Here is an 11,398-nt window from a genome sequence, read left to right on the forward strand (position 1 = left end):
GGTCAAATCACGACGTCAGTGATCTTCAGGTCGAAAAGTCAGAGCTCTAGAAAGATGCCCGAGTTTCCGACTTGGAATTCCGAGTTGGATGACCGTTCAAAACGATTTTCCCCAACCGCCTCACGATCCCCTGCTCTCTCCTCCCTTTCCTCCGGGGAGACTGACCAGAGAGAGGGGACACCGTCTTCCACCTGATGGCGAAACTCGAGTCGCACCGCATCTGCCACGTGCACAAATGAATGTTGTTCCAATGACCAGAGAAATTTAAATATTCCTTAATATTAAAATCGACACGACGAGCTGCTAATAATAATAAAAAGCAGGGCTATCGATACTTGGCTACTCGTTCATTGCAGCTGCAGCCCGAGCGGAAGTACGGAGAAGCGCGTTTTGTTATAGTGTTGAATAGTGACAGTGCTGAATATAACCTTAACAATGAACTCCCTCATAAAAACAGCAGCTCTTTGCTGTATTCGTTGAAAGTCTCTCTGTGGTCATGGTTTTTAAAGTCATTAAATCTTACGTAGACTAGTGGCCTATTAAACTTGGCTGTGGCCAGAGTCATGGAAGCTCTGTAGCCACGATGCTTTGAGCTAACCGATTGGGCAGGAAAATAGGTGCACTCGATTTTAGTCACAGATTGGCCAGTCCGCAGAGTAGGCGAAGTTTATCTCATGGGAACACTTAGCTTACCCGGTGCGCAGGCATTTTGAATCAACTGCACCTGCCGGTAACAGCTCAACACGATTTTAAAAAAGGAGCACAAGCATTTATCGTTCGTTGGCTTTTCGCGATCGACCGGTTGGCGACCACTGTTCTACATCGTAACTGGCACAATAAACCTCCTCCACAGAGTCCAGACCACATTACATTTACATTTACATTTTAGTCATTTAGCAGACGCTCTTATCCAGAGCGACTTACATACAGTGCATACATTTTGTTACATTTTTACATATTACATATTACATTTTACATACTGAGACAAGGATATCCCTACCGGCCAAACCCTCCCTAACCCGGACGACGCTATGCCAATTGTGCGTCGCCCCACGGACCTCCCGTTTGCGGCCGGCTGCGACAGAGCCTGGGCGCGAACCCAGCCCAGGCTCTGGGTTCCTCAGCCACTCTATCCTGGTTTATATCATGCCTATAAAGCATCTGTGAAGATACTGACAGCTTTTCATTGATAAAGCTATGAGTCTGCTGGTATCCATATATTGTAAGCTTTACTGGTTTACTGTTGATTTAGGACAAAGATTGATTTGAGATTGCTGATGTCATTGAGTTCTGTGTGATATATTTGCTTCATTTGCATGTACAGAGTTGTAAATCAAACCAAGTGTAACAGAACTGATTGAATGGCTATTTTTACCCTGTAGCCATCTGCAACTTACCACAGGTTAGATAAGTTACACAGTTAACAATAATCACTTTCTGCCATCCCAATAAATTTTTCTTGGTCCTATGAAGTAGTCAATCAAGCAAATACAAGTGTGAACGCCAAACGTTCTTTAAATTTCAATTTATTTTAGAAGAAATAGTGAATCATGCAAAGGTGCCAATATATCTGACCGCAACTGTAGCTACCATCTAAATACATTGGTCATAGGGGCACATTGTAAAGTAATGCCATTAATGTTGTTATAGACCAATAAAACTGAGCCAATGATTTGTTGTTTTATATTATTAAGATTTCTATTGCACAGGATCTAATAGTAGGATTTAAATAGTATTTTTCTTTACTGTATGAGTCCTTGCCCTGTCAGGTGCTCCTGTTGACTAAAGCGTTTGCCACAGTTCTTCTCCAGTGTGAATTAGCTGATGGCCGCTAAGTTTAGTTAATGTCATGAAGCACTTTCCACATCCAGGGCATGGAAATTGTTTCTCTCAATGAGTTCGCCGCTGGTGGCATTTGAGATCACTGGTCATTCTAAAGTGCTTTTCACACAAAAGGCACAAGTGTGGTCCACACCAAGTGCATTTATGTGATTTCTCCTGTGTGCACCCTCACATGATTTTTAAGTGCTGACTTTACATTAAAACATGGGCCACACATTGTACACGTGTGATTTCTACCCTGTGTGAATTGTCAAATAGTCTGTGAGCCTTGCCTTCCTACCAAAGTACAGTGCATTCAGAAAGTATTCAGACCTCTTGACTTTTTCCACATTTTGTTACGTTACTGCTTATTCTAAAATAGATTTAATTTAAAAAAAATCCTCAACATTCTACACATAAAACTCCATAATGACAAAGTGAAAAACAAGTTTATAAATGTTTGCACATTTATAAAAACAGAAATACCTTATTTACATAAGTATTCAGACCCTTTGCTATGAGACCCGAAATTAAGCTCAGGTGCATCCGGTTTCCATTGATCATCCTTGAGATATTTCTACATCTTGATTGGAGTCCACCTGTGGTAAATTCAATTGATTGGACATTATTTGGAAAGTGACATACCTGTCTATAGAAGGTCCCACAGTTGACAGTGCATGTCAGAGCAAAAACCAAGCCACGAGGTCGAAGGGAATGTCCGTAGAGCTCCGAGACAGTATTGTTTCGAGATCTGGGGAAGGGTACCAAAAAATGTCTGCAGCACTGAAGGTCTCCAAGAACACAGTGGCCTCCATCATTCTTAAATGGAAGAAGTTTGGAACCACCAAGACTCGTCCTAGAGCTGGCCACCCGGCCAAAGTGAGCAATTGGGGAAAAGGGCCTTGGTCAGGGAGGTGACCAAGAACCCGATGGTCAATCTGACAGATTTTCTGGTCTGATGAAACCAAGATTGAAAGCTTTGGCCTGAATGCCAAGCATCACATCTGGAGGAGACCTGGCACCATCCCTACGGTGAAGCATGGTGGAGGCAGCATCATGCTGTGGGGATGTTTTTCAGTGGCAGGGACTGGTCAGGATCGAGGGAAGATGAACCGAGAAAAGTAGAGAGAGATCCTTGATGAAAATCTATTCCAGAGCATTCAGGACCTCAGATTGGGGAAAAGATTTTTCTTCCAACAGGACAACGACCCTAAACACACAGCCAAGACTGTCCTTGAGTGGCCCATCCAGAGCCCGGACTTGAACCCGATCGAACATCTCTTGAGAGACCTGAAAATAGCTGTGCAGCGACACTCCCCATCCAGCGTGACAGAGCTTGCGAGGATCTGCAGAGAAGAATGGGAGAAATTCCCCAAATACAGGTGTGCCAAGCTTGACATGTCATACCAAAGAAGACTCGAGGCTGTAATCGCTGCCAAAGGTGCTTCAACAATGAACTGAGTAAAGGGCCTGAATACTTATGTAAATGTGATAGTTTATTTTTATAAATGTGCAAAAAAAACAAAAAACAGTTATTGCATTTTACATTTTTCACAGCACAGGTAGCATGCACAAAGCCAACCTAACTAACCAAGAACCAACCAAACTAACCAACAAACAACTTCATCAGATGACAGTCTTATAACATGTTATTCAATAAATCTATGTTTTGTTCGAAAAATTTGCATATTTCAGGTATAAATCATAGTTTACATTGCAACTACAATCAGAAATTGCACCGAAAGCAGACAGAATAATTACAGACACCAACGTCAAATACCTAAATACTCATCATAAAACATTTCTGAAAAATCGATGGTGTACAGCAAATTAAAGACAAACATCTTGTGAATCCAGCCAATATTTCCGATTTTTTTACAGCGAAAACACAATATAGCATTATATTAGCTTACTACAATAGCCTACCACACTACCGCATTCATTCATCAAGGCACGTTAGCGATAGCAATAGGCACGTTAGCGATAGTGAATAAACCAGCAAGATATCATTTTTGACTAACCTTGATAAGCTTCATCAGATGACAGTCCTATAACATCAGGTTATACATACACTTATGTTTTGTTCGAAAATGTGCATATTTAGAGCTGAAATCAGTGGTTATACATTGTGCTAACGTAGCATCTTTTTCCCACAACGTCCGGATATTTTTCTGACACTTTTTCTGACACACATATTCTGACCAAATAGCTATTCATAAACATAACTAAAAAATACATGTTGTATAGGAAATGATAGATACACTAGTTCTTAATGCAATCGCCGTGTTAGAATTCTAAAAATAACTTCATTGCGACATCCAGCTTAGGTATAGCGAGAGAGTACCCAAAAGCTGGGCGCAAACGACTAGTACAACATGTTCGACAGATATATGAAATAGCATCATAAAATGGGTCCTACTTTTGCTGATCTTTCATCAGAATGTTGTACAAGGGGTCCTTTGTCGGGAACAATCGTTGTTTGGATTTAGAACGGCCTTTTTCCCTCTCGATTTAGCAAGCACACTTGTCAAGTGGCGCGAATCTCTCCATCGTCAACAAACTCAGAGAACGGAACACGGCAAAACTCCTGAAAAAATTTCAATAATCTGATTAAACTATATTGCAAAAAAAAAAAAAAAACAGTTATTGCTTTGTCATTGTGGGTTATTGTGTGTAGATTGATTAAGAAAATAAACTATACATTTTTAGAATAAGGCTGTAATGTAACAAAATGTGGAAAAAGTCAAAGGGTCTGAATACTTTTTGAATGCACTTTATTTGCCTTTACTTTATAACATAATTTGTCCCCTGTATGTATCCTTAAATGCATGTTCAGGGCGCTTTTGCAGCAGTAGTGCTTGCCGCAATCATTGCACCGAAATGTCTTCTCTCAAAGTTTGAGTGCGCTGGTGTTTTTTTTAAGATAATTTGCTGATGGGTAACACTTCCACAAAGAAGGCACTGAAATTATTTCTCCCTTGTGTGAATTCTCTGATGTGTTTTTAAACCCGAATGCTGTGCTTATGCCTTTTCTGCATACAGGACAGGTATATTTTTTTTGAAAACTCTGTTTATTAAGTTTTACACACACACAGACAAGACAAAGCAATATAAATAATATACTCAACTAGAAAAAAAATACAAATAATACATATAAAAAAAATAACTTTAAAGATACCATACTTTAGACAAGTTAAACACACCAGGCAGAAGGCTACAAAAGGTTAAAGGGCAATCTATAGTATAGGGACAGAGCAAACACCTCACCATTGTTCCTGTAAACAGTCAAGGGATGGGGTGGAGAAATGCAACCACTCACAGACAGTCAAGGCCACAGACCAACCATCCACTGGACCAAAAATAAAAAGTTTACAATGCTTTAAAATAAAAAATGAATAATAATAATTTTATGTAGGCGTGAACAGAATTAAAAAATAAAAATAACTGGGAAAAACAAACTCACACCTTAGTCTCTGCCCGGGCAAAATGAACAAGGCATCCGCAGGTCACAATCAATAAGCACATCAACCTTAATGCCCCCCACCCCCACCCCCACCCCAGAAAAAAACACAGAGAAATGCTCATCCAACCTCTAAGTCACAGGGGGGTCAAATACAGACTTATTTTGGTTTTAATAGGAATGCCATCAGAGGATGGACTGTTTAAAGTAAGACCGGAATGCAGCCCAAGCCTCATTAAACAGTTTGGGGTTCCCACGTGAATTGAATTTAATTTTTTCTAGTTTCAGAGAGCACAACACATCTCTCACCCAATATTTATAAGATGGGGGAGCTGCCATCTTCCAGTTCTGTAGTATTAGCCGTCTAGCTAAAAGAGTTGTATAAGCAACAGTGTCCGACTGGTTTCTTGACAGTGGGGTGCCTATGGGCAGTACTCCAAAAAGGGCTGTAGGGGAGAGGGATCTATAACAGTGTTATATATATCAGAGAAACATTTAAATATTAATTCCCAGAAACCTGACAGTTTATGACAGCCCCAGAACATATGCAACAGTGTGGCTGGTTCAATTTTACATCTGACACAGGTAGGATCAAAATCAGAGAATATTCTTCCAAGTCTGGCCCCAGACCAGTGGATACGGTGAACCACCTTGAATTGAATGAGGCTGTGTCTAGTGCTAAAAGAGGACGAATGCACCCTGCGCAGCACAGATTCCCAGGTGTCTTCCCCAAGTTCCTCCCCCAAATCCTTTTCCCATCGAGTCTTTAAAGGCACCAAAGAAGGGTTCTGTAAGTCATGAATGATTGCATATACATCTGAAATTGCGCCCCTAGGAAGCTTGTTCAGCTCCAGGATGCTCTCTATAGCTGTATTCACAGGCCTATGGGGAAATTCAGGTGTGTTAGCTCTGACAAAGTTCCTAGTCTGGAGATAGCGGAAAAAGTGGGATTGGGGGAGGTTGAACCTTTCCTGTAGCTGAGCAAAAGAGGCAAATGTATCATCAAAGAATAATTGGGCTAGTGAGGAGAGGCCTAGTGAGTGCCAGATGCCAAAAGCCCCATCATTCAAAGATGGAGGAAATAAAATGTTCTGATTGATTGGGCCTGATAGAGAAAAGCCTCGGAGGCCAAAGGCTAAACGGAACTGATTCCAAATTTTAAGAGACTGCTTTACAATTAGGTTGACACACCTTTTGCCTAGGGACACTGGGAGAGACGAGCACAACACAGAAGAAAGTGCAGCAGGTTTACACGATTCAGACTCCATCTGGACCCAGATTGGTCTAGGGCCAGTAGGATCAGTCTGCAGCCAGTACAGAAGGGCTCTGAAATTTGCAGCCCAATAGTATGTCTGAAAATTTGGTAGAGCTAAACCCCCCAATGACTTAGGCTTCTGTAAATGTTTTCTACCAATCCGTGGTACCTTGCCATCCCAAATAAAATGCATGAATGTTTGATCCAGTGAAATAAAAAAAGATTTTGGAATAAAAATGGGTAAACATTGAAATAAATATAGAAATTTGGGCAACACACTCATTTTAATGACATTAATCCTTCCGATAAGAGAAAGAGGTAGCGCATTCCAAAAAGTAAAAGATTGTTTCAAACTGTCTGCTAGAGCAACCAAGTTTTCCTGAAACAGATTTGAATATTTCCTTGTCACTTTAACTCCCAAGTAGGTGAATTGATCCCGGACAATCCTAAACTGAGAACTTGTAAAAGAGCACTTTAAAGCAGCCTTGTTTACAGGAAAAAGCTCACTCTTGCCTAGATTCAGCTTGTACCCTGAGATTGATCCAAACCTTTTAAGAACAGATAAGGCGCGTGGCAATGAGGTATCAGGGTTAGAGATAAACAAAAGGAGGTCATCCGCATATAGCGAGACTTTCTGCTCTGAGCCCGTCCGGATTATTCCTTGAATGGCATCATTAGAGCGTAGTGCAATGGCGAGAGGTTCGATTGCCAAAGCAAACAACAAGGGGGAGAGTGGACAGCCCTGTCTGGATCCGCGGTGCAAGGGAAAATAGTCAGAGGACAAGTTGTTAGTCCGTACCGAAGCCATGGGGGAAAAATCAAGAATCTTTATCCACGCAATGAATTTGGGGCCAAAGCTAAATCTATAAAGGGTAGCTGTTAGGTAATCCCACTCAACGCGGTCAAAAGCTTTTTCTGCATCAAGTGAGACCACCACCTCTGGGTCCTCCGACGCAGGGGAGTACAGTATATTCATAAGGCGCCTAATATTGAAAAACAAATGCCTATTTCTCACAAAGCCAGTCTGGTCAGAGTGTATTACTTGATGCAGCGAGCCTTCCATACGGATGGCTAAAAGCTTGGCTAGGATTTTGTAATCACAGTTTAAAAGCGAGATTGGACGATAGGATCCACATTCCAGGGGGTCTTTGTTTTTCTTTAATAGTAATGAAATTGAAGCCTGATAAAGACTAGGCGGTAGCTTTGAGGTATTAAGGCACTCTGCAAATAGTCGAGACAAGAATGGGCAAAGCAGACCAGAAAACGTCCTGTAAAATTCGGTTGGAAAACCATCCGGAACCGGTGATTTACCACTTTTCATTGCGGACACTGCTGTTGCAATCTCCTCAGGTGTAAATTCTTCCTCTAGACAGTCATGGGTGTCTGTATCAATTGAAGGCATATTCAGGCCATTAAAGAAGGAATCAATCAGCAAAGGGTCTTGAGGGGATTCAGAGGTGTATAGCGCAGAATAAAATTGTTTGAATTGATCATTGATCTCTTTATGTATAACTGTGGTGGCACCAGACGGGGTCCTTATTTGTGGGATTAAACGTGAGGCCTCAGATTTACGGATCTGATGTGCAAGGAGTTTACTGGCCTTGTCGCCTTGTTCATACACTCTGTACCGAGCTCGCAAGAGTAACTGTTCAGCTTGCCTGGTAGAAAGCTCATCAAATTCAGATTGGAGTAGTTGGCGCTCTTTATGCAGATCAGAGGAGGGAACCGTGGCATACTTCTCATCCAATGTGGCTATGGATTCGCTCAGGTCCCGAAGTCGCTGAGAGCGAACTCTGTTTTGGTTGGCTGTATAAGAAATAATTTGGCCACGTAGGTATGCTTTGAGAGACTCCCATATGGTAGAGCAGGACATACCTGGTGTTGAATTAGTTTCTAGGAATAAGGTGATTTCAGAAGAAATGAAATTGACAAACTCCTTATCTGAGAGTAAAATGGGGTTAAGACGCCATTGATAACACATAGGAGGTCGCTGGGGAAACTCTAGTTCAAGCACTAATGGTGAATGGTCAGAAATAACAATACTCTTGTAAGTACACTGCCGAAGGTTAGGCAGAAGTTTTTTGTCCAAAAATAAGTAATCAATCCGGGAGTATGTTTGATGAACATGAGAATAAAAGGAATACTGTCTATCTGTAGGATGTAGGAAACGCCAGGCCTCAAACATGGCATATTTCTGAAGAAAGGCTTGAATAAGTAGGGCACATTTAGATGGGCCTGTAGTTGTTCGTGAGGACTTGTCAAGAACTGGGGACATTTTGCAGTTGAAATCCCCCCCTAAAATCAACAAATGAGAATCTAAATTGGGTATAGCAGACAAAAAGGAAGAAATTAAACTTGTGTCATCCCAATTGGGAGCATAAACACTAGCCAAAACAAGAGGGGTAGAAAACAGTTTACCGGTTACTATGACGTATCGTCCCTTAGGATCAGCGATAACCTCAGAAGCTACAAAGGGAGTGGCTTTATCAACCAAAATGGCAGCCCCTCTTGATTTACTATGAAAGTTAGAGTGGAACACTTGACCAACCCAGTCCCTACGCATCCTAAAGTGCTCACCAGTCCTCAAGTGAGTCTCTTGTAGAAATGCAACATTTGCATTCAAACCCTTTAAGTGTGTCAACACCCTCTTACGCTTCACTGGGTTATTAACCCCTTTGGTGTTCCACGAAATGTACTTGATCGCATTGTTTCGGCCCCTCTGGGCATTCCCGTTATACAACCCTGTCATTAGAGCATAGAATGGAAAAGCAATGAGCGCCCAAAAATCCCAGAATAACTTGTCTCAGAGTAATAATGTACTGTGGTAGATGTTTGGAAAAAGTACAGAAAAAAAAAAAAAAAGACAGAATGACAACATTAGAACTGAACAATTCAACCCCTCCCCCCACCCCCTCCCCCCATCCCAGACAGTACCTCCCCAAACGAGGTACAAGCCTAAATAGAACATGTTCTCTTCGCACAGTATGTCTGTGAGAGTGCGGTCTTAAACCTAAACCCACAGTCCCGCTCTTTAAAGTCGTGTTTTGTTAGTGGATCAAACAGCAAAAAGAGATAATCATTTTTTAAATAAAAAAAAATTAAAGTGAATCCCTTGTGCAGACGAAATTACAAAAGCACCACTTGTAGATGTATATAATTATATTCCAAGTCTTATAACAGGCATTTGAGAGAGAAAATAAAGAAAATAAATAGAATGTATAAAGGCTCTCAGCCGAAAACCTAATTTGAAGTAAGGAAATCGTAGTAAGACAATCAAAAATAATAATAATAATAATTATTATAATAGTTGTCTAGTTGAATGCTGAGACAGCTTACAACCAAGACCAAAAAACTACGTGTGCGCAACGTTGAACGCTTGCTGGGCATAAATGACGCTCAGAACTTTTAAAATTTAAGTGAAGACCCCAAAAAACGTGTCGCCTCGGGAAGCATTTACTGTTTACTGGGTCAATGCAAACGGATGCAGTAAGCAAATAACCAAGAATATTTTGAGTCACTGAGACACTATGTAAACAAACTGAAAAGGTGAGCAAGACAGCCTAGAAAACACAGGAGTATAGTAAAACCGCAATACAATGAAATTAAAATGACTGAATGCTTGTAAGGCAAGCACACTAGATGATCAAAACATTAGATCACATCAAATAAGCCTGAATGGGTACGCCAACTCCCCAACTATACAAAATTAGCATGTTGTAGCTAAACATCACAGCACAACAGTTGCTGAACTATGAGCAAGTTCAAGACTTCTTGATGTGACTTTGAATGTGAGAGAGAGCCTCATCCGGAGATTCAAATGTGTAGTCTTTACCATCATGAGATAGCCATAAACGGGCCGGGAATCGCAGTCCGTACTTCACACCTGGATGGTCCCGAAGTAGTCGTTTGGCCTGTCCGAAAGCTGCGCGCTGCCTGGAAACAGTGGGGGAGTAGTCCTGGTAGATGGAGAAGCTCTGTCCTTGAAAGCTCAGAGTGGTATTGCGGGCTCGTCGGAGAATCTCCATCTTCTCATGGAAAAAGTGCACTCGAAGAATTATGTCACGGGGCCTCTCCCCATCCCGGGGCTTTGGGCGCAGCGACCGGTGGGCACGATCAATCAGGGGCTTTTCATCTAAGGCAAGAACATCCTTCAGCAGCCCAGAAACGAAATCCGTGGCGCGAGGCATTTCCGCTGACTCTGGGACTGATACAAGTCTCAGGTTATTGCGGCGAGAGAATCCCTCCAAACTTACACAGCTCTCCTTCACCTTTTTCAAATCCGCAGCTAGGCGTTTCACGTCAGCCTCCAGGGATGTAGTTAAGTCGGAGACATTTGTAGCAAAGGTCTCCAGTGCTGCAATCGTTGTAGTGTGCGACTCCATTGTTGTTTTGAGTGATGCGATTGCCGGCACCGTCTCGTTCCGCAGGATGGTTAGATCTGCTTTTAAAGTATCAGAGACCTCCTTTATTCGGGCCTCAATCGTAGCAACCACCTCCGTTTTCATTTCAACTATCTCAGAGCGTAGTAGTTTGATTGCCTGGAGAATGTTCACTTCAGCGCCGCCAGGCCAAGCCGCCCCCCCGGGTAAAGTATCAGTCCCCGGGCCGTCAGGCTCAGGGGAGGGCGGTGATGAGAGTGTGTCTTGTAGGCCGGGTTTTCTCAAAGTCATGCTTTTGGCCTTATGTTTCGTCGACATGCTGATATTTGGAAGTAAAGTAGTCTTGGTTTTTACGGGAAGGGATCACCAAAATAATATATGAAAATAAATACGGTTCTGCTGCAAAATTCACATAAACTTTAAAAATACCACGGGAGCAAACGTAAAACACGTCAGTCGCACATGGCGTCCCTCCAATCCCCC

This window comes from Salvelinus fontinalis, chromosome 1 (genome assembly GCF_029448725.1).
Source record: "Salvelinus fontinalis isolate EN_2023a chromosome 1, ASM2944872v1, whole genome shotgun sequence".
In the NCBI taxonomy this organism is placed as follows: Eukaryota; Metazoa; Chordata; class Actinopteri; order Salmoniformes; family Salmonidae; genus Salvelinus; species Salvelinus fontinalis.